This window comes from Pinus tabuliformis, chromosome 4_2, assembly GCF_031772625.1.
Source record: "Pinus tabuliformis cultivar Carrire ecotype Pingquan chromosome 4_2, CPIR1, whole genome shotgun sequence".
In the NCBI taxonomy this organism is placed as follows: Eukaryota; Viridiplantae; Streptophyta; class Pinopsida; order Pinales; family Pinaceae; genus Pinus; species Pinus tabuliformis.
The window spans coordinates 441,036,807-441,063,439 of record NC_142304.1 but is presented as its reverse complement, the minus strand read 5'-3'; the positions used below and the strand labels follow the sequence as shown (position 1 = coordinate 441,063,439).

At 41.3% G+C, this 26,633-nt stretch overlaps 2 pseudogenes; both read left to right on the top strand.

The window, feature by feature from the left end:
- The window catches only part of LOC149169854 (uncharacterized), a 40,369-nt pseudogene extending 16,792 nt beyond the window's left edge, over nt 1-23,577 (top strand).
- The window catches only part of LOC149169853 (beta-1,6-galactosyltransferase GALT29A-like), a 30,981-nt pseudogene continuing 27,874 nt past the window's right edge, over nt 23,527-26,633 (top strand).

Below are 26,633 nucleotides of genomic sequence, written 5' to 3'. Positions count from 1 at the left end.
TAGGGAAGCAAGTGTATGAGATTTCTCTTTTGTTGATAATTGCTTGTGATGAATTTTTACTTTTCCTCATTTACTTCTTCTTTCATTTATTATAATTAGTGTTATCTATCATCAAACATCTACCAAAACATTAAGAACAATGAGATAATAGGACACAAGATGTGGGCGATCAACTAGGGCCAAAATCTCTCCATATTTAGAGGAAAAAACACCAGAATTATGTCCCTTTTTATAGACCTTCAACTGAAAAATTCCAAGACCTTTGACCCTTGACCAAGAACCTCCAAGACCAATACAAACCTTTCTTTTATAAACTTCTACAAATTCTGACTTCCAACAGCTTGTTCTACAGCTTCGACCAACCTAGCAATTTTTCTACAACTTCGACCTACCCAGAACAAAACTTCTTCAACTTCGACCTGCCTAGAAAAATCTTTTGCAACTTTGAGCTGCCTAGAAAAATTTTCTGCAACTTCGACCTACCCAGAAAAATCTTCTGCATAAACTCTAACCCTTGCACGTGTGATAAATGATGGTGTGATCTTGTTCTATTGTCCTTTTCTTGGGTATATTCTCTCTCCTAGAGAATTTGGCTTCCAAAAATGGCTCCTCTTGATTACCTAACTTCACTTCTGCAACTTGGTTTTTCTACAGTAGCAATAACCTTAATTCCCTCGCATGTGTGGAGAGAATTTTCCAAGAAACAATCCCAAAAAATTGATTTTCTCTTCCTTCTTCATCCTCTTATCCTTTTCACTTCTTCTTGTTCTTGTGATCAAACTTGTTGTGATTTTAGTGATGCTTCCAATTGAAGTCGATGTCTTCCTTATATAGGCTTCTCATTCGGTTTAATTGCTTCTTTTAGGCCAACTTGTTCTCAAGTGCAGGATGACTTGAATGACTTGGGATTATAGGGTTATTTGACTTGACTTTGACTAAAATAAATTGTTTTTACAATTTGTAACATGCCCAAATGGGTCATTCATACATGACAATGACACATAAGCCCTAGAAGCTCTCAATGGGAGCTTTACCTATAAAATAAATTTTCTTGAGCATTAAACCCATGCCTCAAGAACAACAATAAAAAGTTTTTTTTTAATTATTATATCAAATACATAAAATCATGATTACATATGTCATTATGAAGACCGAACCTAGTTACATATTTCAACACTCACTCTGAAATTTTTAATCTCAAAAATTTTCATAAGAAGAGTCGTATTGGTAACCCATTTGTTTAGCATCATATCATCCAACATTATCACATAGAAATTCCTTGACTAACAGTTCTATCTCTCCACAATATAAAAGCACAATGTTGGCAAGACCAATGATTTATAGACACCATCATCATTGTCTCTCAAGGAACATACCCCACCTAGGTGTTCATAGGGTATGTCCTTTTAGGACTATTCTTATCTTAGATTCCCAATCCTCAAAGAATATTGGTCCTCTACTACTGGTGAGCCCCATAAATGGGTAATTATATGGGCTCATTTTGCTCCTAACATAGTTTAATCAACCATTCTCTTAGCTTATTGCATGTTTTTTATTATATTTATGCTTATGGAGTGAGTTGGGTTGATTATGTTTCCATGGAGTCTAATATGTGTTTAATGCAAATTTTTGTTGAATTTTGAAGATAAAGTAAAAGATTTAATGCACAATTGGTAGCAATAATTCGAAGTGGACAAAGGAGAGGATTTATAGGAGGTTATCCCCCTCATTTATGACTCCCCACTTCGAATTCTCCTTCATGCAGCTCGGAGCACAAACAACGAAATCAATGCACTAGGAGGCAGCTGAGCAAGTGGAGGATAACTTATGTTTATCTCGATTTTTGGAAGCCAAACCTCCCTAATTTTAAGGAAGCTGTTGGGAGCTTCAATTGTTGTAAGTAGAAAGGCCTAGGGCCTCATTAGGGAGTTAGTCAAATTTTCAAATTTTTGTTGCAGCTTTGCTCTGCTCAACTTCAAGCTTACTTTTGTTGACAACTTCATGTAATCCTATTATTATTTTGATAAGAAATATGAGATCCTTTTTGAGCTAGCACTGAGTTACCTCTGAGGGCTGAAGCTCTTGGGTTAGTGCCCAGTCCAAGCAACCAAGCTCCTCTTGTTTGTATTTATATGCTTTGTTTTAATTTATGGATTAGTTGTTGTTAGATAAATTTCTTTCTTGGTTAAGAATAGGTTGCTTTTGGTAATTTAGAAGTTTGTTTCCATTTGAGTTTTCTATAGCAAGTTGAACAGTGATAGAAAGAAAATACAAAAAAGCCATCAACAGAGCCTTGGCCTCCTTTCCTCCCTTTGGGACCATGAATTGAGGCCAAGACCCTCTCGCTGCCACAAAAAACACAGATTTTCCTTTTCCATAGGATTTCTAGTGTTGCAGTTTGTTAGAAGGTTAATGCTTTGCTTTAGATCTCTTTCACCATTCTCATTTTTGTCTTGCAATAAGTTTCCTTCCATGATTTCTCTCATTATAGCATTTTTCAGCATTTATTTCCATAGCTCATAATCTAGATTAGCTTGATGCAAAATTCTATTTTTTGATGTATTTAGTTTCCTTGCTTGCTTGATCTCCTTGTTTGATTTTTAGGTCCTTTTGTAGAAAATCTCTTTTCATAGCAAGTCAGCCTACTAGCCATCACATTCTCTCCCTGATCTATGCCCTACAAGTCACCCAAAGTTCACCTCAAATCTACCTTAGTTTTCTGTGTTTTTCCATAGGATTTCTTCCTCTCTCCCGACCATATTTTCCTCTCCTAGCAATCCTTGGTGACCCATAGGTGCCTTAACACATCATCCCAGCCTTCAGCTACCCTTTCCACCCACTCTCACACCTTCAAAACTTTCAAAACTGCTCTTGGCATCCTCCTGTAGATCCCCTGCAACCTCTTGTAGATTTTCCTGTAGGATTCTTCTTGAAGTCCAATTGCGGGAAAAGCCTCCAGAAGTCCACCTGAGACCTCGTAGGACCCATCCACACCATCCTACATCTTCTTAAGTCCCAAAACTGCCCTCCATCGCCACCTAATCGCTGCCACATTCACAAACAAATAAATTACATGCATGACAATTTCACATAAAAATCCGAAAAGATGTTTTTTCCTCATTTCCTTCTAGAAATAGTTTGAGTAGATGTTTACTTCCTTGAGTAGGTAATGGCATTCATTTCATAGTTTTCATCTTTCTTTCTACAAAAGTAGGATTAGTTGGTTAAGTAGGGCTTGTTAGGTTTACTTTACATTTCAGCCTTCTTTTCCTTTCTGCAAGTAGAGTAGCCTCTGTAGAGTAAGTTTTCCTTTCTTTCATCACATATAGAGCTTCTTCTGGAATCCATAGAAGTTGGCTTGAGCTCCTAGTGATCTTGTGCAAACTAACCAAGTGATAGCCTACAGTAAGAACTAGTACTTGTGCATACAGCATTGTCGCTTCCAAGTTTGTTATGAACCACCGGGTTGATAAAAGAAAAGTAGGAAGCCCAGGAGTTGCAGCATTATTGCTGCTATACTGGTGCTCACCACTTTTTGGCGTTGTTGCCGGGGAAGCGTCAAAGTATTTTGTGATTACTGCTTTCTTCTATTTTCTTTCGCGACATTCTGCTAAGTAGTTTATTTTAGAAAAAGTAGAGTAGTTGTTTCTTTCAGTTTCCACATTTCCCTGCTTTCATTTTCAATTCTACAATTTCCATTTCGACAAAACTAGATTAGTCATTTCCTTGCTTTCCATTTTGCATTTCATTTGCTTTCATTTTCAATTCTGCAAATTTCATTTCAGCAACTTCATTTCAGCAGAAGTAGATTAGTCATTTCCTTGCTTTTAGTTCTGCATTTCATTTGCTTTCCTTTTCAGTTCTGCAATTTCATTTCAGCAAGTTCATTTCAGTTAGTTGCAATTTGTTTGTTCAATCAATTTCAGTTTTGCAGGTACAAGCAGTGAAAAAACAAAAACCAACCAAAAATATTTCCTTTCATGCCTCGTAGGAACAGAGATAATTCAGGAAAATTCTTGCCCAACACCCCCACTACATCACATAGCCAACCTTCTCTCTTCTTCGGTGGCAGTGATCAAGAAGAACCTTTAGGTGAACAACCAGAGATATTTGAAGAACCTATAGGGGAAGAAGAAGAAGAAAACATCCCTCCTGAGACAATGGCTGAAAATAGAAATGCTAGGGGGAATGGAGAAAGAATAGAGGGTACCTTTCCCATCTAGGAGACCAATGGGGACACCAAAATGAAGAATATAAGTCCCTCAGCCCTACCTCACTTCCATGGTTTGACTACAGAAGATCCTGACACCTTCTTGTTTGAGTTTTTTGTCATCTGTCGAACCTATGACTATGCTGAAGATGAGCAAAAGTTGAAACTACTCCCTTCTACTCTCAAGGATGCAGCATTTTTCTGGTTCATGGGGTTACCTGGCAATTGCTCAGATGCAGCAGGCTTTAATAACAAATATCGAGACTACTATAGGTCAAAAGATACCAAGGAAGAAATCTTCCGAATGACCATGGGAAGTGATGAATCCTTGGAAGATTATGAAGAGAGGTTCCAGCTCAGTTACAAAAGGGCTAGGTTCACACTTGACCCTGAATCTTTGAAGTTGGTCCTGCTTAGGGGAATTATGGAAGACCTTCTAGACACCCTCCATTTACTAGCCAGGGGAGACATCTACCAACTACCTTATGAGGACATAAAAACTGTTTTTAGAAACCATTCTAGAGCAGCCAGAAAAAGAGGTGGGGGGAGTCAACCCATAGCTGGTACCTCCTCATCCTATTCATCCATCAAAAGTGAACTTGGAAACATGTTGGAAGACTTCAAGAGTGAGATGCTGCAGACTCTTTCCATGCAAATGGATACCTTGCATATCAAAAGGAAACAAGAGGAAGCAGAGAGGGCTTTGGCCATTTTTTGTCCTAGGTGCACTAGGAGGCATCCTAGGAACGAATTTCCATTGAACTCTATGGAGTTTTATTCAGTCTATGAAGAAGATCATTCTACAGATAAGTGTTGAGATTGCAACAAGATGATGGAGCTTAGTGAAAAGAGTCGCCTTCACTAAGTGGGCCCGCAGGCTATTTTTGGCGCAAGTCTATTTTTAGACTATGTCTATTTTTAGACATATGGATCATGTCTATGTTTATGGATGATTGATCAAGTTGGGAAAATAGATGGACTTCTATTTTTGATGAAAGTGTGAGTGATCACAGTGTGAGTGATCAAGTCTATTTTTAGACTGGCTGTCAAAAATAGAAAAGTCAAATATTATTATCTCACAATAATATTTGGACTATAAACTTAATCTTATTCTCTTGGAGCACTTCAGTTTGAGCTACGGAAGTGGCACATGCAGTTGTCAGAAGGAAATTCGTTTTTCTTATGAGTCAGTTGAGTTGTTGCATGCATGACTTCAGTTAGAACTCAAGTGAGTTGAGTTTAGTGGACTGGAGGTACAGTTGATGGAGTTGTGTTCAGTTTAACTTAGTTAAACTGGTTGTAGTTAGTCTAACTATAGATAGACTAATGATGAGTTGTTAAACTAATTATTAACTCATAATACAACTAAAGAATACATCAGTTAACTCAGTTGCATGTCAGTGCATGTTCAGTTCAACAGGGACAGGTGGTAGAGAATCAGATTGCTATCAGTTGTGACTATAGTTGTGCACCAGATCTTGCACAATCAAAGGATTGAGTATGCCAATGAGTTTGCTCACGTATTTGGCCCACATTTTTAGCCTTTGCTCACGTCCACAAAGAGTGAGTGACTATTTTGCAGGTGAAAATCGAGTTTTGGAAGCAATTCTCATCAGTTCTTGAGCAGGTATTGAGCAGTGGAGGCAGGAAAGCAGTGGAAGAGATTTGGAGATCAGATCTGAGATGTATTGTGTGTAACAGAGGTGGAGATACTTGTGAGAAGTATTATGCTGTGTAATGTTACATGACTCAATCATTAATATACAGATAGTTGGAGTTTTTAGCGAGATGCTTTCCCCGGGATACATATTGTGTTAATGTGTGAATGCTCTTGATGTTTTATTGTTATTGATGCTGCTATATTCTTGATCAACGTAGAGGAGCTTATGTATTGTGTATGTTTTCCGCATTAGTACATGATCAGGATAATCTCTATGAATATGTGTCATATTATTCAAAATTTCTACATGGTATCAGAGCTAGATGATTTGTAGAAAAAGTTTCTACATGGTATCGGAGCAGCTTGATTTGTAGAAGAGATTTTTACAGGATATCAAGCGAGGGTTGATCGGAAGCAGTTGAGTTGGTTGCTGGTGGAATTCGAATTTGCAGCAGTGTTGTTGAAAATGTCTTTCAACAGATTGCAAATGTTATTCCAAAGCAAGAGCGACCTGGCGCTCAAGGATAAACTCAGAAACAATAAAGGTGAGAATGGATCTTCATCTAAGGTATCTGATGAAGAGAATTGTGCTTTGGCTGCCAAAGCAAAGAAAGGGAAGAGCAAGAAAGCTTCTCAGTCTGGTGCGAAAGGCAAGAAGCAGGATATGTCCAAAGTGAAGTGTTTTCACTGTCACCAGCATGGACACTATGCCACAAATTGTCCGCAGAAGAAGAAGAACAAGCAAGCTGCTGGATCTTTAGGGGGAGAGGCTTTAGCTTCTCAGTTTGAGCTTGATTTTTCATTGATCGCATGCTTGGTTTCAAGTGTGATGGGATCAGTGTGGTTTCTGGACAGTGGTGCGTCTTTTCACATGACGGGAGATAGAGATTTGTTCTCTGATCTGGAGGACAAAGATCTTGGAGTGCACATCGAGATGGGCGATGATGGTAGATACAGTGCGACCGGTATCGGTACCATTTCCTTTGAGAGGGAGTCTGGTAAACCCTTTGTATTGAAGGAAGTCATGCATGTTCCAGGATTGAAGAAGAATCTCATCTCAGTGGCAATGTTAGAAGACAAGGGGTATGATGTTGTTTTCAGCGAGGGAAAGGCCTTCCTGCGCAGCAAGACAACTGGTGAGACCCGGAAGATAGGGGTTCGAGTGAGGAACCTTTATCAGTTGCATGTAGATGGATGCGCAGCAATGGCAGGCAAGGCAGAAGGATTGGTGAGCCGGGATGATGGCGAGTTGTGGCACAGGAGATTGGGTCACCTTCACCATGGAGCCTTGAAGATACTGCAGCAGATCACTACAGGGCTTCCTAAAGGCACACTTGCGCAGTCAGATCAATGCAAGGGGTGTACTTTGGGGAAGTTTGTGAAAGCCACCTTTCACGAGAAGGATAGTCGCGCCACGACGATCCTTGAGAGAATTCACACAGACGTGTGTGGACCTTTCTCAGTTGCTTCGACAGCAAAACACAGGTATTATGTGATTTTTGTTGATGATTTCTCTCGTAAGTGCTGGATCTTCTTCATGCAGAAGAAGAGCGAGACATATTCAAAGTTCTGTGAATTCAAAGCACTGGTCGAGAAGGAGTCGGGGAAGAAGGTGAAGGCTCTTAGGAGCGATAATGGTGGTGAATACATCTCGGACGAGTTCAAGGATTTCTGCAAGGCAGAAGGGATTCGTAGAGAGCTCATAGCTCCCCATAACCCACAGCAGAACGGGGTAGCTGAGCGGAAGAACAGAACGATTGTGGGTGCTGCACGGGCAATGTTGCATGATCAGGGCCTACCCCTTCACTTGTGGGCGGAAGCATGCAATACAGCAGTTTATGTGCAGAACCGTTGTCCTCATAGGATACTTGGCATGAGTACACCCGAGGAGGCTTATTCTGGTAAGAAGCCTGATCTTTCTCATTTGAGGATTTTTGGTGCTAACGTTTACATGCATGTGACGAAGGATGCCAGAAAGAAGTTGGAACCGACTGCAGAGGTTGGGATATTTGTGGGGTACACTGATACGCCCCACAACTATCATGTGTATTTGCCAGATAGTGGTAAAACTGTTGTGCGACGGGATATAAAATTTCAGGAGGAGAAAGCCATGAAGTGTTCGCTTGAGAGAGAGCTACACTTGCATGCAGATGAGGAGCTATTAGTTCCTAAGGATGAGCTTCAGGATGTGGATCAGCCACAGGACGAGGTTCATGGAGTGGAAGAGACCACTCATGCAGCGCCAACCATCAGAGGGCGAAAGCGCTTGACAGAAGCTGAGCGACTGGCTCAAGATGCAGAGAAAGTTGTAGGACCACCTACAGCCCAACGCAGGCAGAGACAGTCACCTGATCGGTACACTGGATACATGGCTCTTATGAGCAAGTGTGTTGTGACTGAGCCATCCTCTTTCGAGGAAGCTGTGGAGGATCCCGCATGGGTAGACGCCATGGTGGAAGAGTATGATTCTATTGTCAGAAACAGTGCATGGGAGATTGTTCCTAGACCGGAAGGGAAATCAGTGGTAGGTTCGAGATGGATCTACAAAGTTAAGCAGGCAGCTGACGGGAGTGTGGAGAAGTACAAGGCAAGATTTGTTGCCCGAGGCTTTTCACAGATTGAGGGGATCGATTATGAGGAGACCTTTGCACCTGTCGCAAGGTATTCTTCCATACGGACGATTCTTGCTCTCTCAGCGCAGATGGGATGGCACATTCATCAGATGGATGTGAAGACTGCGTTCCTCAACGGAGTCATTGAGGAGGAGGTGTACATTGAGCAACCCGAAGGCTTTGAAGTCTTCAGCAGCGAGTCGCATGTGTGCAGGCTCAAGAGAGCGCTGTATGGGTTGAAGCAAGCACCACGTGCTTGGTACACACGGATAGACAGCTATTTCACAGGACTTGGATTCTCCAAGAGCGAGGCGGATCCGAACCTATACCAGATTGTGGTGGAGGGTAAGTTGCTTATCATTGTACTGTATGTTGATGATTTGATTCTAACGGGTGATGAGTTGTTGATACTGTCATGCAAGAAGGATCTTGCTACAGAGTTTGAGATGAAGGATTTGGGCCTCCTTCACTATTTCCTAGGATTGGAAATATGGCAGCGCAGTGGTGGACTGTTTGTTTCTCAGGGCAAGTATGCTCGGGAGATACTGGAGAAGTTCAACATGCATGGCTGCAAGCCTGTTGATACTCCTCTTCCTGGAGGTTGGAGGAAGGAGGATGCCACTTCGGGAGAAGAAGTGGATGCCACTGTTTATCAACAGTTGGTGGGGTCGCTGATGTATTTGGTCAATACACGACCTGATATATGCTATGCAGTTAACCAGCTTTCACAAGCTATGGTTAAGCCTACCAAGCTCTTCTGGAAGGCGGGCAAGCATGTATTGCGCTACTTGAGAGGCATATCGGGATATGGTTTGTGGTACAGACAGGAGGATGAGGTGAAGCTATGTGGCTTCACGGATGCAGATTGGGCAGGGAGCCCAACAGACAGAAAGAGCACATCAGGAGGGGTCTTCAGTATCGGATCGACAGCAGTTTCTTGGTACAGCAGGAAGCAGAGATCCGTGGCACTCAGTTCAGCGGAGGTCGAGTATATGGCAGCAAGTTTGGCTGCATGCAAGGCTATATGGATGAGGAAGATCCTGGTTGGTTTGTTCGGTTCTCATTTGGATCCTACTGTGATTTACTGTGATAACCAGAGTTGCATTAAACTCTCGGCTAATCCTATATTTCATGATAGATCTAAACATATTGACATCAGGTACCATCATATCAGAGATTGTGTGCAGCGGAGGATCATGTTACTTTCGTACATTCCAACGGAGGATCAGGATGCTGATATTCTGACGAAGGCTCTCACCAGGAGCAAATTCGAGTACCACCGAGGCAGGATAGGGGTTGCTGATAATCCATATCTTGTCGAGAGGGAGTGTTGAGATTGCAACAAGATGATGGAGCTTAGTGAAAAGAGTCGCCTTCACTAAGTGGGCCCGCAGGCTATTTTTGGCGCAAGTCTATTTTTAGACTATGTTTATTTTTAGACATATGGATCATGTCTATGTTTATGGATGATTGATCAAGTTGGGAAAATAGATGGACTTCTATTTTTGATGAAAGTGTGAGTGATCAAGTCTATTTTTAGACTGGCTGTCAAAAATAGAAAAGTCAAATATTATTATCTCACAATAATATTTGGACTATAAACTTAATCTTATTCTCTTGGAGCACTTCAGTTTGAGCTACGGAAGTGGCACATGCAGCTGTCAGAAGGAAATTCGTTTTTCTTATGAGTCAGTTGAGTTGTTGCATGCATGACTTCAGTTAGAACTCAAGTGAGTTGAGTTTAGTGGACTGGAGGTACAGTTGATGGAGTTGTGTTCAGTTTAACTTAGTTAAACTGGTTGTAGTTAGTCTAACTGCAGATAGACTAATGATGAGTTGTTAAACTAATTATTAACTCATAATACAACTAAAGAATACATCAGTTAACTCAGTTGCATGTCAGTGCATGTTCAGTTCAACAGGGACAGGTGGTAGAGAATCAGATTGCTATTAGTTGTGACTATAGTTGTGCACCAGATCTTGCACAATCAAAGGATTGAGTATGCCAATGAGTTTGCTCACGTATTTGGCCCGCATTTTTAGCCTTTGCTCACATCCACAAAGAGTGAGTGACTATTTTGCAGGTGAAAATCGAGTTTGGGAAGCAATTCTCATCAGTTCTTGAGCAGGTATTGAGCAGTGGAGGCAGGAAAGCAGTGGAAGAGATTTGGAGATCAGATCTGAGCTGTATTGTGTGTAACAGAGGTGGAGATACTTGTGAGAAGTATTATGCTGTGTAATGTTACATGACTCAATCATTAATATACAGATAGTTGGGGTTTTTAGCGAGATGCTTTCCCCGGGATACATACTGTGTTAATGTGTGAATGCTCTTGATGTTTTATTGTTATTGATGCTGCTATATTCTTGATCAACGTAGAGGAGCTTATGTATTGTGTATGTTTTCCGCATTAGTACATGATCAGGATAATCTCTATGAATATGTGTCATATTATTCAAAATTTCTACAATAAGTGCCCTTCCTTGCCCAGACTTAAAGTTGTATACCAAGGGGCCGAAGGAGCCACTGAACCACTCTATTTCATGAACCAAAGGAGACCACATGGACCTAGACCATACCAGCAGGGGATGTAAGGGACATCTTAGGCATACTACAACCCAAACCAAGTCACTTCCATACCTTCTTGGGGCCCTCCTGCTCATCCTTCCTAGTCCACGCCTCCTCCTTGGTCCTATCCATCTCAATAGCATGCCCAACCAACTGCTCATTCATTTAAATCCTATGCTCAGCCACAACCTCAGTGGAATGCATCTCATGAGGGGTGGAGGCCCCAGTACAACTCTCCTCCCACTCTTTTGCCTCCACCACCTGCTCAACCACAACCATTGCCTCTTGCTCCTCCAAGGCAACCCCAAATGCCTTCCCAGCCGAACTTGAACCTGAACAACAAACAGGCTCAACAAGTATATAGTGGGGAACCATCATGCCCAACTTATGTTGTGGAGATTCAGGAGATTAACTTGCGATCTAGGAAGTTTCTCCCAGATAGCCAGCCTCCCCCTAGGTAGGTTGAGGAAGATAAAGAGGAATGTGAACCTAAAGCAATTCCACCCTTTCCTGAGAGACTATCCGAGACAACACAGCCTACCCCAGAAGAAACTGATCTTCTGGGAGAATTGAAATAGTTATGTGTGAAGATACCACTTCTCCAAGACATAAAAGATGTGCCTATCTACAATAGGTTGATCAAAGAGAAGTGCTTTAGGCATCCAGGAAGGCACAAGAGCGATGCCCCAACCATGATTGTCATAGGACAACTGTCCGACCTAATGTTGGGGCAGGTAATCTCACCGAAATATTTGGACCCTGGAAGCCCAGTAGTTGATGTCCACATCAATGGCACCATGATCCCACACACCTTGATTGATCTGGGAGCTGCCATTAATGTGATGACAAAGGATACCATGCTCAAACTCAACCTCCAGGGCTCCTTGAGGAAGACCACAACAATACTATGGCTAGTAGACCTCTCCATTGTGACCCCTGAGGGGATTGTGGAAGATGTGATGGTCTCCGTTGATTCTTGGGAGTACCCTGCTGATTTCTTGGTTCACCAGCTGAAGGCGAAGCTCACTGGGTATCCTCTCATCCTGGGAAGACCCTAGTTGGCTATTGCCGATGCCTATATCAGCTGTCGGGCTGGGAACATGACCGTCAAGAACGGGTATATGTCCAAACAGTTAGTCCTATACCCTCCTGCCCAACCCTTGCTAGAACATGGTCTACCTCTCTAGTTGGAGGAGGAGGATGAGGATGAAGTCTATTCTGCACCTCTTTGTGCATTAGAAACCGCCATGGGGGGGAACTGCAAGATGAGGATGATATGATTGAAAATTTGATTCAGAATCCACCCCCAGTACCTTTCCATTAGATGAAATGGTGAAAGAAGCCCAAAACAATCCCTTAGCTGATCTCTATGTGGCCGACCTGACCTCTCTCCATGTTAATAATATAGAGTTCGGCCCAGAAAGAACCTTGAAAATCAATCCATCCCTATCCACTTCCCAGGAGAAGGAGCTATGCAGCTTATTGCGAAAACATTTAAATGCCTTTGCTTGGAGTTATAAGGAGATGAAGGAAGTGCACCCTTCAGTATGTACTCATCATATATATATTAAGGAAGATTGCAAACCAGTCAGGCAGCCTCAAAGGAGGATGAATCCAGCCCTTAAAGACATTGTTAAGGAATAATTGCAAAAATTACAATTCATCTACCCCATCTCTGACAGTGAATGGGTCTCTCCTTTGGTGCTAGTGCCAAAGAAAAATGGTAAGTGGAGAATCTGTGTCGATTATCGGGAATTGAACAAAGCCACTAAGACTGACCATTTTCCTTTGCCTTTCATAGATCAAGTGTTAGATGGTATGGCGGGGAAAAAGTTTTTCTCCTTCCTAGATTGGTTTAGCAGATACAATCAAATCCAAATCAGCTCAGAAGACCAAGATAATACCACTTTCACTTGTCCTTGGGGTACCTTTGCATATTGGGTCCTTCCTTTCGATTTGTGCAATGCTCCAGCCACTTTCTAGAGAGCAGTATTGAGTATATTTTCTAAACTGATTCCTGATGCGGTGGAAATATATATGGATGATTTCACTCCTTATTGTTCTAACTTTCAGGAAGCTTTATCTAACCTAGGAAAAGTCCTGTAAAAGTGTATTGAAATGAACCTATCCCTCAGTTCTGAAAAATGTGAATTTTTGATGACTAAAGGGACCGTGCTAGGTCATGAAATATCTCAACAAGGACTACAGGTGGACCCCAACAAAGTTACCATCATCAAAAGGGTCCCACCTCCTCAAAAGGTGAGAGATGTCAGAAGTTTCCTAGGCTTAGTTGGATATTACAGAATATTCATTAAAGATTTCAATAAGTTAGCCTCTCCGTTGTTTGGTTTTTTAGGAAAAGATGTCGAATTTTTATGGACCGAAAACTGTCAAGAAGCCCTAGATACCTTGAAAATCAAACTTGTGACTGCCCCAATTCTGAGAGGTCCAAACTGGGCCCTACCTTTCCACATTCACACAAACGCCCGAACAAAGCAATAGGAGCAGCCTTAGGACAAATTGATGAAAAGTTAACTTATGCCATATACTTTATAAGCAAAAATTTGTCAAAGGCAGAGTTAAAATACACAGTAACCGAGAAGGAACTCCTAATTGTAGTGCATTCCTTAAACAAATTCAGACATTATATCACAGGCTACCAAACCTTTGTGCACACTGACCATGCTGCAATTAGATATTTAATAAACAAACCGGATGTAAGTGCTTGCATTATTAGGTGGTTGCTTTTACTGCAGCAGTTTGATTTGACCATTGTTGATAAGCCTGGTAAAGAAAATGTTGTTGCTGACTTTTTGTCTAAAGTAAATTTTCCTGCAGGTGAAGAAGGAATGGACGATGATCAAATGCCAAATGAACACCTGTTTTTTATCTCAGTACTCTCCTCATGGTTTGTTGATATAGCAAGCTAGTTGGTTTCAGCACAGTTTCCACCACACCTGTCCTCAAAGGAGAAGAGTAAGATCATGAGGAAAAGCGCCCCTTTCACCTGGATTAGGGGAAATCTCTTCAAACTTGGCCTAGATCAGATCTTGAGAAGATGTGTCAGGGAGGAGGAATTTTTTGACATTCTCCTGACCTGTCATGGTGGGCCTTGTGGAGGCCATTTTGCAGCAAAGAGAAGTGCCTTCAAAATGTTGCAAGTAGGCTACTATTGGCCCACTCTTCATCAAGATATGAGGAGATACACCAGCCAATGTGATTGGTGTCAAAGTATGGGGAAACCTACTCCAAAGGATAAGATGCCCATGCAACCTCAAGTGACCTTCGAGCCATTTGAGAAGTGGGGCATGAACTTTGTGGGTCCTATCAACCCTCCTTCAAAACAGAAACAATACATCATTGTGTGCACTGATTATCTGACAAAATGGACAAAAACAAAAGCAATCAAAGCAGCAACAGAGGAAAAAGTATCTGAGTTCTTAAGAGAAAACATATTCTACAAGTTCGAGTATCCAAGAGAATTAGTCACAAATCAAGGCAGTCAGTTCACTTCCAATTTGATTGAAGACCTGCTCACACATCATAAAATCAAGCATAGGACTTCCACCCCTTACCATCCACAAGCCAATGGGTAGGTGGAAGTAACTAACAAAGCTTTGCAAGGAACTCTGACCAAGGTAGTGAGTAGCAGCAGAAAAGATTGGGCAGACCGATTAGTTGAGGCCACCTAGGCCTACAACACAACATGGAAGACCACCACAGGGTTCACACCCTATGAACTGGTCTATGGTAAGAAGGCTTTGCTGTCAATATAATTTGAATATAATACACTAAGGATGGTAGCTCAGCTGGACCTAGACCTCAGCCATGCACAGAAGGAAAGACTACTCCAGCTCAATGGATTGGATGAACAATGATTGCAAGCCCTCCTCCACACAGAGGTAGTTCAGCTTCAGAGGAACATATGGCATGATAGAAATATCAAGGAGAAGAAATTCCAAAGGGAGTTGGGCATTGCTCTATGATTCAAGGTATAAATACTTCAAGGGCAAGCTGAGGACAAGATGGTTAGGACCCTACACGGTGGAAAAATGCAATGAGAATGGTTCAGTTCTAATCAGAACCATTGATGAGGAAGCCATCCCCTTGCTTGTCAATGGACATAGGTTGAAAATTTACAAGAGGACCCTCCCCAAGCGAGAGTTCATTGAAGATCTGAATAAAACAGTGATGGTAGTGGGCATGTCTCAGCCTCCACACACTAAAGAAACAGAGAAAAAAAGGAAAAAATAATAAGGACTCAAGTGAAAACCTCCATGAGGCGCTTGAGTCCCATCATTGGGTTGAAAACCTCTTCTGAGGCGGCCTAGTGATGCAAAAAAAAAGAGAGAAAAAGAATAAGATCCCTGGGTGAAAACCTCCCTTGGAGGCACCCAGGGCAGGCAATTAGGGTGAAAACCTCCTTGAGGTGCCCTAGTTGTCTTTCAAAAAAAAAAAAAACATAGAAAATAAGAAAAAGAAAATTGAATTTTAATGTGCATTGCAGGTTACAGGAGGACCACAGGGAGAAAGGGAAGATGCCACAAAGCCTATTTCATCTCCTCCACACTCTTCTCCATCACTTCTAACCTTTCTTCCACCCCATCATGTTCTTTTTTCAAAAACTGTGTGTTCTACAGGAGGCCCTATGTTTTATACAGGAGGCTCCTATAGAAATCACAGAGAGCCAGAAATGGTTCCAATAAGCAGCTTGAGGGGCTCAAAAGTTTCATGAAGAGAATGTGGACCCTCCTACAACTATCCACCCTCCTTTCCATCCATCCCACACCTACACCACCTCATCATCATCATATTTTTTTCCTTCCTGTCGAAAAAAGACAGAAACCAGTTTTTAGAACAAAAAACAAAAAATAAAGGGAGCAACACCTCAAATCTCACTTGCAACTAACCAAGTACCTCTCCATCTCCATCAGTGTCTCTGGCATCATCCTCACCGCTCCCAACACAAAAATCAGCTAAAATTTTAAAGGGAGAAGTAGCCACAAGAGCTCCTGTAGGAATTCCTGTAGCAGCTAATCCCATTAAAAGAAAGCCACAGCTGCAAAAGAAGTGCAACCATGGGATTGAAGGAGACATCTGAAGCTAGATCTAGCTAGAGGATACCTACACAAAAAAACCAACCACACATTAGGAAGTAGAAAGCATGCAACAAAGGAAATACAGGCATGTAGCAAAGGAAATACAAGCATGCAGCAGCAAAAGGAGCCAAAATGCCTCACAGCACATACATTCGACCCACAGATAAGTGACTAACCCGCTCCTCTGTTGCATTGGTGTAATTAAAAAATATGCATAAGTAAATGAGATGGTTAGGGTTGAATGAGAAAAGGTGGCCAGTGAACTAGCCACCCTCATCCAGTTGACTGCACTCATCCGGAGTTGCCACCACACGTGCATGTAGTCAAACTCAGAGAAAAATCCCAAGGACAGGTAGTGGAGGGTTTGTAAACTCTGATGCAATAATGGGAGGTGATTGCGGGAAGAAAGCATGATGACGAGGCGAGTGGGGACCAACGGTCCAAATATGGCAACATACATTTTTTTCCAGCTCACCCCCTCACCGGAAATATCTAAAAGAAGAAATAAGTACTTCTCCTCGAAACTCCTTCACCACCTTTTCTTTCATTTCATCCTTGTCCACTTAGCTGTAGCAAGCTCTTTGTCACCCCCACATCCTCAAAACCATCGTTCTCCATCACTTTCATCCATCCTCCTGCTATCGGCGTTCTACAGGAGCACTTCCAGGTTCTACAAGAGCATCTACAGGCAGTGCTACAGGAGGGGCAGTAAGTTGTGTTTAAGGAGAAAACATGAGGTTTTTGCTTGATTTCTGGTTTGAGGAGGTAGGTTCTTTGCATACCCACCTTGATTATCAATATGTGCAAGGAATGATACAATTTTAAGGAGGAATTGAGTACATGGAAGAAGAGGAATTACATAAAAAAATTCTCCCTGTTTTCTAAATAAATAAATAAAACACAGTTTTTCTCTGTTTTCCTGTTTTCTTCAAAATTCTTGTCTCCATCATTTGGTGTGCAAAGGGGGTATAAGAAAAATGACAGGGGGATTCATGAAGAAGGAGCCCACCAATTCAACTAGGCTCCATGAACATCCCCAAGTAGTAGCCATATTCACCAGAGCAAATTGGATGCCATTTTTTGAGAAATTCTGAGGGTTTGATGAAGAGGTTGCGCAGGAATTTTCCCTTTATTTAGTCCCTCACTCAAGGACCCGTGCCACTACTACTTTTAGAGGTCTCTCCATGGAAATCACCCCAGAATTTATCAGTAGGGTTACCACCCTTCCTCTTGGGTTACCTTGGAGCAAAGATGAAAAGCCAATTGGACAGTCTGCCAAGAAAAACTTCTTCCAAAACAATGAACATCATGTAGAAGACAAAAATGGAATTAGAAGGACAAGCATATTGTACCCTTGGGATGAGTTCAGTTACCAAATCATCAAATATATTTCCTGTGAAGGGAGGTATAGCATAGTCTATGGCTACCATTTTAGACTTCTCCATGAGCTGAGATATGGCATGGACACTCCAACACCCCAGAAACTCAGCATCCCCTATTTTCTCCTGTAGTCCCTCATAGACTCCAGCATTAAGTTGAAGGCAGGAGGTCCAGATCAGCTGGCTCACCATGGGTTAATTAAAATGTTAGTGGAAGAAGCCCTCCATACCTTCACAATCCCCATAGCATGGGAAATTTTCCGAAACATGACCGTAGAAGATGACATAAAGGCCCTCACATATGATCTCAGTCCTTCTGATAGTGAGGAGGAAGAGAAGCAAGGGGGAGAAGGGGAAGAAACTAAGGAACAAGAAGGGAAGAAGGAAGAAACCAAAACAGAGAAGGAAGAAACCAAAACAAAACAGGAGGAAACAAAACCAACAGAGACAGAGAAAAAGACAGAAGAAGGAGAAAAAGGGGTAGAAAAGACAGAGGTGTCTCCTAAGACCCTAGAAAGAGAGGCAGCAACTGCTCTCACTGCCCTCAGCACCTCAATTAAACCAAAAAAAGAGAGGAAGAGGTAGACCTCAATTTATTTCAGGGCTAGGAAGAGCACAAGGATCAAATAAGGGAAACCCCAGCCTTCTTCTAAAGTTCCCATTGTTATTGAAGATTCACCCTCTGCCCAAGGGAATGAATCCTCTTCCAAGGCACCTATCACTTATGAAAGGGGGACTCCTAGATCTCCCACATGGAAGGAAAAAGTAGAACTATAGAACTCAAAAACAGTCCTACAGGAGGCACAGACTGTTCTATAGGAGACCTTTTCAAGACTATAGGAGATCGAAAAACTTGAAAAAATACTAGAAGGACAGTCACAGGGGAAGGAGGAAGCAACAAAGGCTCAAGAACCTGACCCCCAGCCTAGTTTGGCCTCTTACTACAAGGGGGATAATCATTCCACAGAAATTTGCAATCCCAGTTTCTTTGAGTCAGAGAAAGAAAGAATAAGAAGCCATAGGTGGATTCAAATCGCCAAATCCAAGGGAGTTGAGGATACTGGCCATATGGAGAATCAACTAAGAGAAATGGGCAGATAACTAAGTGTTGTCAGACATAGAGAAGCAATCACAAGAACTCACCTTCAAACAGAAAATGAATTGTTAAAAAGACAGTTGCAAGAAAAAGAGACACAATTGGCATGCATGGCCAGCTGGTCCATGGAGGCACTGCAATGCAGAACACCAACAAAATCATATGGATTATACCTCAAGGACCAATGGTTGCAGTTTTAGATAAAGACTTTGGCACAGAGAGACACAATGCCTTTCCAAGATTACAGACAGTTTATGGACCTATTTGACAAAATTTCATCAGAAAACAAACCAAAAATAGTAGAATTCTATTTGCATAACATCGCCCCCACAGACATGAATGTGTGGGACCGTAATGCTAGGCTAGGGGACCTGAAACTAATGGCCATGGCATCATGGATGAATCATGAGGAATTAAGAGCGGCAGAGATAAGGAAGTTGATGATAAAGGAGCAGAATGAGCCCCTAATGATCAGAGTTGAGCCATCAAATCCCATGGCACTCATCAACACACACACTAGCTACTTGCAAATAATCCCCAAATTTCCCCTAAGTATATCAATGATCAGGCTCAAGCCATTGCACATTTTGAGGACATGGAAAGGTTACTTGGGGATGATTGTATTCATACTTGTATGAGGAGGTGGAACACCCTACCACACAGTTTGCAGATCAGGGAGTATCACTCCCCAACAAGGATGAAAGAAGAATTAAGGAGAGTGCCATTGTACAAGTGAACTATGCAGAATTTCAAGGTCAATTGGATTGGCCTCAAATTGAATCCCCCACTGCTGCTAAGCATGCTAGAAGGCAGAAAAGAGGAAGAAGAGCAACAGCAGTGGGAAGAGGTGGAAAGAAAGGCAGGATTCCAAGACAGAGAAGATGACCTCACATCAGAAGCATAGGATGTCTGGGAGGCCACTAGGGCCATCAAAGATGAGGAGATGGACTAAGTTGCTCAGAGGATGAGCAACACCTTCAGTAGGGAGTGATGATGAGCCCCATAAATGGGTAATTATATGGGCTCATTTTGCCTCCTAGCATAGTTTAATCAACCATTCTCTTAGCTTATTGCATGTTTTTTTATTATATTTATGCTTATGGAGTGAGTTGGGTTGGTTATGTTGCCATGGAGTCTAATATGTGTTTAATGCAGATTTTTATTGAATTTTGAAGATAAAGTCAAAGATTTAATGGACAATTGGCAGGAATAATTCGAAGTGGACAAAGGATAGGATTTATATGAGGGTATCCCCCTCATTTATGACTCCCCATTTCAAATTCTCCTTCATGCAGCTCAGAGCACAAACAGCAAAATCAATGCACTAGGAGGCAGTCAAGCAAGTGGAGGATAACTTATGTTTATCTCGAGTTTTGGAAGCCAAGCCTCCCTAATTTTAAGGAAGCTATTGGGAGCTTCAGTTGTATAAGTAGAAAGGCCTAGGGCCTCATTAGGGAGTTAGTCAAATTTTCGAATTTTTGTTGCAGCTTTACTCTGCTCAACTTCGAGCTTACTTTTGTTGACAGTTTCATGTAATTCTACTATTATTTTGATAATAAAGATGAGATCCTTTTTGAGCTAGCATTGAGTTACCTCAGAGGGCTGAAGCTCTTGGGTTAAGGCCCAATCCAAGTAGCCAAGCTCCTCTTGTTTGTATTTATATGCTTTGTTTTAGTTTATGGATTAGTTGTTGTTAGATAAATTTCTTTCTTGGTTAAGAATAGGTTGCTTTTGGTAATTTAGAAGGTTGTTTCCATTTGAGTTTTATATAGCAAGTTGAACAGTGATAGAAAGAAAATACAAAAAGGCCATCAACAAATCCTTGGCCTCCTTTCCTCCCTTTGGGACCATGAACTAAGGCCAAGACCCTCTTGTTGCCACAAAAAACATAAATTTGCCCTCTCCATAGGATTTCTAGTGTTGAAATTTGTTAGAAGGTTAATGTTTTGCTTTAGATCTCTTTCACCATGCTCATTTCTGTCTTGCAATAAGTTTCCTTCCATGATTTCTCTCATTATAGCATTTTTCAGCATTTCTTTCCATAGCTCATAATCTAGATTAGCTTGATGCAATTTTTTTTTTTTTTGATGTACTTAGTATCCTTGATTGCTTGATCTCCTTGTTTGATTTTTAGGTCCTGTTAGACTCTGTCTCATATCAGAGATTGATTCTTCTTCAAAATAGTGTTTTGAAGAAGAAATCATTTATGTGTTGTTTAAATTTGTGTAATTTATCTTCAGCTCTTCCTAAGACAGCAACAAACTTCAAAACTTCTACCTGCACAAACACAATTTCAAAGCATCATTTATATATATTTTGTGGAGAGCAGGTATTGCAAAATGCAGGTATATATTTTGGTTGTCTTTATGGTGTTACAGCTCCATTGCAGTTGGATGACAGTGAAGAGATTCATGTGTTTGACTACTTTGAAACCATACTGCACATTTATTTGACACCAGTAGCCCATGAAGCTCTCAAATCTCTGCGTGAGCTATTATTGGAAAAGGCTACAGATACTGTAAAAGATTCTTCAGAAGTGTTGGGCATAACCGGCGACAAACACGTGGAAGTGAGGATGGGCTTATAGCAGATGAAAGACTGCAAGGAACTGCAGTATCACCAGATGATCTAATTGCACTGGCACATCAAGTTAGTGCCGATTTCCTCCAGTTGGAACTGAGGAGAACTCAAATCAATACTGTTTGTTTCAGAGAACCAATGTCAGAGACAGGGCGGCATGTCTTACAAACCTCCCATACTATGGCAGCTCCAGCTAGCACACATATGAAAGGTACATAGACGTAGGTTATCAGGATCTAGCTTGTCTGACTCAGATCCCCATTCAAGTAAGCCGTTTCCAATGGTACATCCTCATTCTCCGATTACACAACCTGGATATGCCAGTTCAGATGTTGGGAGTGATAGTGCTGATATAAGAGGACGGGTTCCCTCAAATGATAGGTATTCTAAACCTCAGTCAGAGGCAAGATGGAATTCAGAGTCAAGATGGAGTTCAAGGAGAACTTCAAGAGTAACAGATGACGATCTGAGATGAAATTTGTACATTGGAAAAGGGGGATGCAACATGTTATAACCAACTCCTTCAAGACCTTAATGATATCGAAGCTGGATATTCTGCTCAGGAAACAGCATTGGTGATGGCATTGAAGGCACTTTCTCAGGCAGTTTCCTCTATTAATGAGTATCACCATAGTTCTCTTCTAAGCTGTGTTCTTGGTATGAGCTTTTGGAATTATAGTTTGGATGTAGCAGATGGTTTGACAGAATTTATTATCAAATTGGCGACATCAAATGGAGGGTTTGTAGATAGGTGCTTAGACATGCTTGTCAGGAATTTCCTGCCGCCTTCATGTGGATTGCCACTATTTATGGATTCCCTAACTAGACGGTTGATTTTAGGTGGGCTAACTGCAGATCAACTCTTCCAGAAAAAGTCAGAGCACCTAGCAAGGAAAAATAAAATTCTAGATCGTGTGCATTTGGCAATACAACAAATGGCAGAACTTGTGCCCACTGCTGCATTAAGACTGCAAACAATAATTCTTCGAAGAATGGCACACAGAGTTATTCATAAAGATTGGAATGCTTTGTATATTGAGAACATGCTCAGGGTGGAGAGTAGTGCTGTTGGAGAGATAATTGGTAGGAGAATACTTATGGCAATGGTGGACAGGCTTATTGAGATTGATGTTGAAATAAGGTGGGAATATATTTTACATGAAGACTCAAGCAAGGTCTACACATTTGACATGGAAATGGAAGATGATGAAGAAAATGAAGAACCTGGGAAACCTGGTAGTGAGGCAAAGGTTCAATTGCCAAAATCTACTGCTATGCAGAGTCTAGGTGAGGTTGCAGATAAAATGGATGTGTTAATGGAATTGACTTTAGAGCATCTGAAAGCTTGTGTTGATGAGGGACGCTTGCCACAGGTCTATGATACTCTCATGCATTCATTTCAATCAACTATTTTGAATACTCACAAGTCCAAGTTTACCCAGTTCCTTGTCTTCTATCTTTGCTCGTTGGCTCCAACAACATGTGGTGCAGCCTTTGCATCTATTCTTTGTGACATTTTTGTCAACAAATCTCGCCCACCAAATACAAGGATGACTGCAGCTGCTTATCTAGCTAGTTATTTATCTCGTGCTAAATACCTGCCTTTATCTATAGTTTCTGCGTCATTAAAAAGGTTGGTAGACTGGTGCTTGCAATACTTGCCTCATCATAATGAGGATTGGAAGGCTATGAATCCAGGAGTGCATGGGGTCTTCTATTCAGCATTTCAAGCTGTTATGTATATTCTTTGTTTCCGAATGAAGTTGCTCATGGATGATCCTCAACAGAGATTACTATTAGAACAGTTGTCACTGAAAAATATAATTGAGCACACACTGAATCCATTAAAGATATGTTTGCCGTCAGTGGTAGAAGAATTTCTAAGGCAGGTTAAAGCATTTTATCTATTTGATGTTTTAGAATTTACGAGTTCAAAGAACGCATTGGAGATGGAGGAATCCAAGTCCTTTGGGGGTGTGAGAAGCTTGATATGTTCTTTCCATTTGACCCATACTTGCTAAACCGATCAGACAGATTTGTCAGACCAGCTTTTACTTTCTGGTCAGTGGGTCAGACTCCAGCCGAGGAGGATGAATTTGAGGACACCATGATGGATGAAAGAGATTCCGAGACTTGGGATGATGATGCAGAGAGGAATACTTATTCTGAAGATTTTATGGCTGACAATAAGGGAACATTTTCTTATACTACAGAGGCAGGTCCGATTGTTTGATAGTGTACACTATCTAAAGGCTTTTGGATCTGGAGATGTTTGGGTTGCAGTAGGATGGACAAATGATGTGATTCCAGCAGCTAAACGCATGTCTAATGTTGCCGTAGCTGTCCCAAAGTCTGGTACCAGCTTATGGGCAGATCTTTGGTCAATTCCAGCTATTTCCAGTATTCTAAGTGATAAAGTTGGAGGTCGTGTGCGGGATCCATCTCCACTTATCTATCAGTGGTTCGATTTCTGCTTGCAACCTGGAAGATCCACAAATAAAATTGAAACTACACCAGTGAAGAAAAGGTGCCCACAGTTCGATACAAATCTTGTTGCAGGGATGCCGCCTGCCAACATCCTACAAAAGAGTGCCAAGGGTAAACGTGTAATGTCACCGCTATTCAAACGGTGCCAGAACAACAAAGAGGATTCGGTTCCTATTTCCCGGATTTTAATTAATATTGCAAACTAGATATGCGCTCCAGTTTTAGCCAAACCATCAACAGAATTCAGTGGAGCCCCCTCACGAAAGCGCTGATTATTTTTTTTAGTTTATTTTGTTAATAAGGATAATAAAACAAATCCCTCATCTTGGGGTCGACTTGTTTTTCCCAGCTGTAGTTTGTTTGATATTTTTGTGAGGTTCGTTAAAACAGCGCCTTTTTTTGGGCAGTAGTTTGACTTATTGTATTAAAAAATTCATTTGTAAGTAGAGAGGGAGGGAGGAGAGTTTTTTCTGAGCGCTGGGAGCTGCTGGAGAAGCAGAGAGCTTTTTATTGTACAGTTTTATAACAGAGAATTTAATGGAATTTCACAGCTCTGTTTGCCGAGATTCATGTGGTATGTTGATTTAGCATAAGTTTTTCCCTTTGTCTCATATGTAATCAGTTATATTCCATTTCATTTCATGACCCTTTCAAGCTGAACAAATGAAGTGATTAGGTAGGAATTCATAGTATTATATGCTCCTCCTATAAGTTTGTTCGCATTCGATGTTTTCTACTGTTTAAGGAGGATTCAGAGTTATTGTCTGCCCTCCTTAACTCCTCACCAGTCTTGCCATCCCGTTTGAAACCAGATTTGGTGTTAAATTGCATGCCTACCTTGCCTCAGTTGACAACCTGTGTAGTCATTATATTTTTCTGTTTGAAGCTGTGATTTTGCCCATGTAGCCCAGAAAAGCCCCGTCATTCCATTAAAAAACCCCAAAAATCATCAAATCAAACCCCCTATCAATTTACTAGCCTAAAATCCTTATTCTTAATTGGTCAGCCTAATTATATTATAAGATCTATCAAATCTGACCCGAGAGAGCCTTCTCATACCTCGTAGGGCTAGCTACGAGGTGAAATGGTTTGATGTAGCCTTGAGAGTTTGTCTATTTCAGCCTAGGTGAATTCCAAGCGCTAACAGGTCCTTTTGTAGAAAATCTATTTTCACAGCAAGTCAGCCTACCAACCATCACATTCTCTCCTTGATCTATGCCCTACAGGTCGCCCAAAGTTCACCTCAAATCTGCCTTAGTTTTCTGTGTTTTTCCATAGGATTTCTTCCTCTCTCCCGACCATCTTTTCCTCTCCTAGCAATCCTTGGTGACCCCTAGGCACCTTAACACATCATCCCAGCCTTCAGTTACCCTTTCCACCCACTCTCACACCTTCAAAACCTTCAAAACTGTTCTCGGCATCCTCTTGTAGACCTCCTGTAGATCCCCTACAGCCTCTTGTAGATTTTCCTGTAGGCTTCTTTTTGAAGTCTGATTGCAGGAAAAGCCTCCAGAAGGCCACCTGAGACCTCCTAGGATGCACCCACACCATCCTACATCTTCTCAAGTCCCAAAACCGCCCTCCATTGCCACCTAACCGCTGCCACATTCACAAATAAATAAATTACATGCATGACAATTTCACATAAAAATACAAAAAGATGTTTTTTTCCTCATTTCCTTCTAGAAATAGTTTGAGTAGATGTTGTTTACTTCCTTGAGTAGGTAATGGCATCCATTTCATATTTTTCATCTTTCTTTCTACAAAATTAGGATTAGTTGGTTAAGTAGGGTTTGCTAGGTTTACTTTACATGTCAACCTTCTTTTCCTTTCTGCAAGTAGAGTAGCCTCTGTAGAGTAAGTTTTCCTTTCTTTCATCACATATAGAGCTTCTTCTAGAATCCATAGAAGTTGGCTTGAGCTCATAGTGATCTTGTGCCAGCTGACTAAGTGACAGCCTGCAGTAAGAACTAGTACTTGTGCATACAGCACCGTCGCTTCCAAGTTTGTTACGAACTACCAGGTTGATAAGAGTAAAGTAGGAAGCCAAAGAGTTGCAGCATTATTGCTGCAATACTAGTGCTCACCAACTACTACCCTTATCTGGATTCCCTACCACATCCTCAAAGAGTATTGGATGCCATATGCTTACTCAATCCTCCATTCTTTCTTCCCAAGTGAAGATAAGAATGATGGGCCTATCTCTCCCTCTCAACTAGGGAGGATATACCCATTCCCATAAAAGGAATGTACCCAAGCTCCCTCTCAACCAGGAACTTGTCCAAGCTCCGTCTTAGCTAGGGACTTGCTTCCAAGTTCCTTCTTAACCAGAAACTTGCTTCCATGCTTTCTCTTATTTAGGGTAATGTTTTCAGTAGTAGATATTTTTTCTTTGATGGAGATCATGGGACTTGCAACTTCTTGTATAGCTCCTCCATTTGATGTCATGAATTTTATCTTCATCTTTATGGAACCTTCATCTTGTAGAGCATTAGACATCCATCACTTTACTCAAGTCATTCATGTCATTCTTCCTCTTGTCTAAAATTGATCTTCTATTCCACATCTAGATTTCCTTCATACAGTTACCACTTCCATGTCATGTTTCCTTCATGATATTACATCCAATCACATGAGTGCTAGTTGTAGATAGAATCTACAACTCTCTTTCAGTAGCCCTGTATCAACCCATCCAGATGTTTTTCAAAAATAAAAAATGAACCCCAAATTAAAATTACCTTTAGTGATGGCCCTTCAGCATGACATTTGCTTGTTGTAAAATCAACATCGTGCATGCATATTGACACATCCCTAATATACTCAATTGTCAAGGGTATTATTTCTTTCCAGAATTTCCCAAAGTCTTCATGTCTCCCCCATGGAGATATCATGGACAATTTTGTTCTAGTCATTGGATATTGATTTCCTTTTCCATGTGACC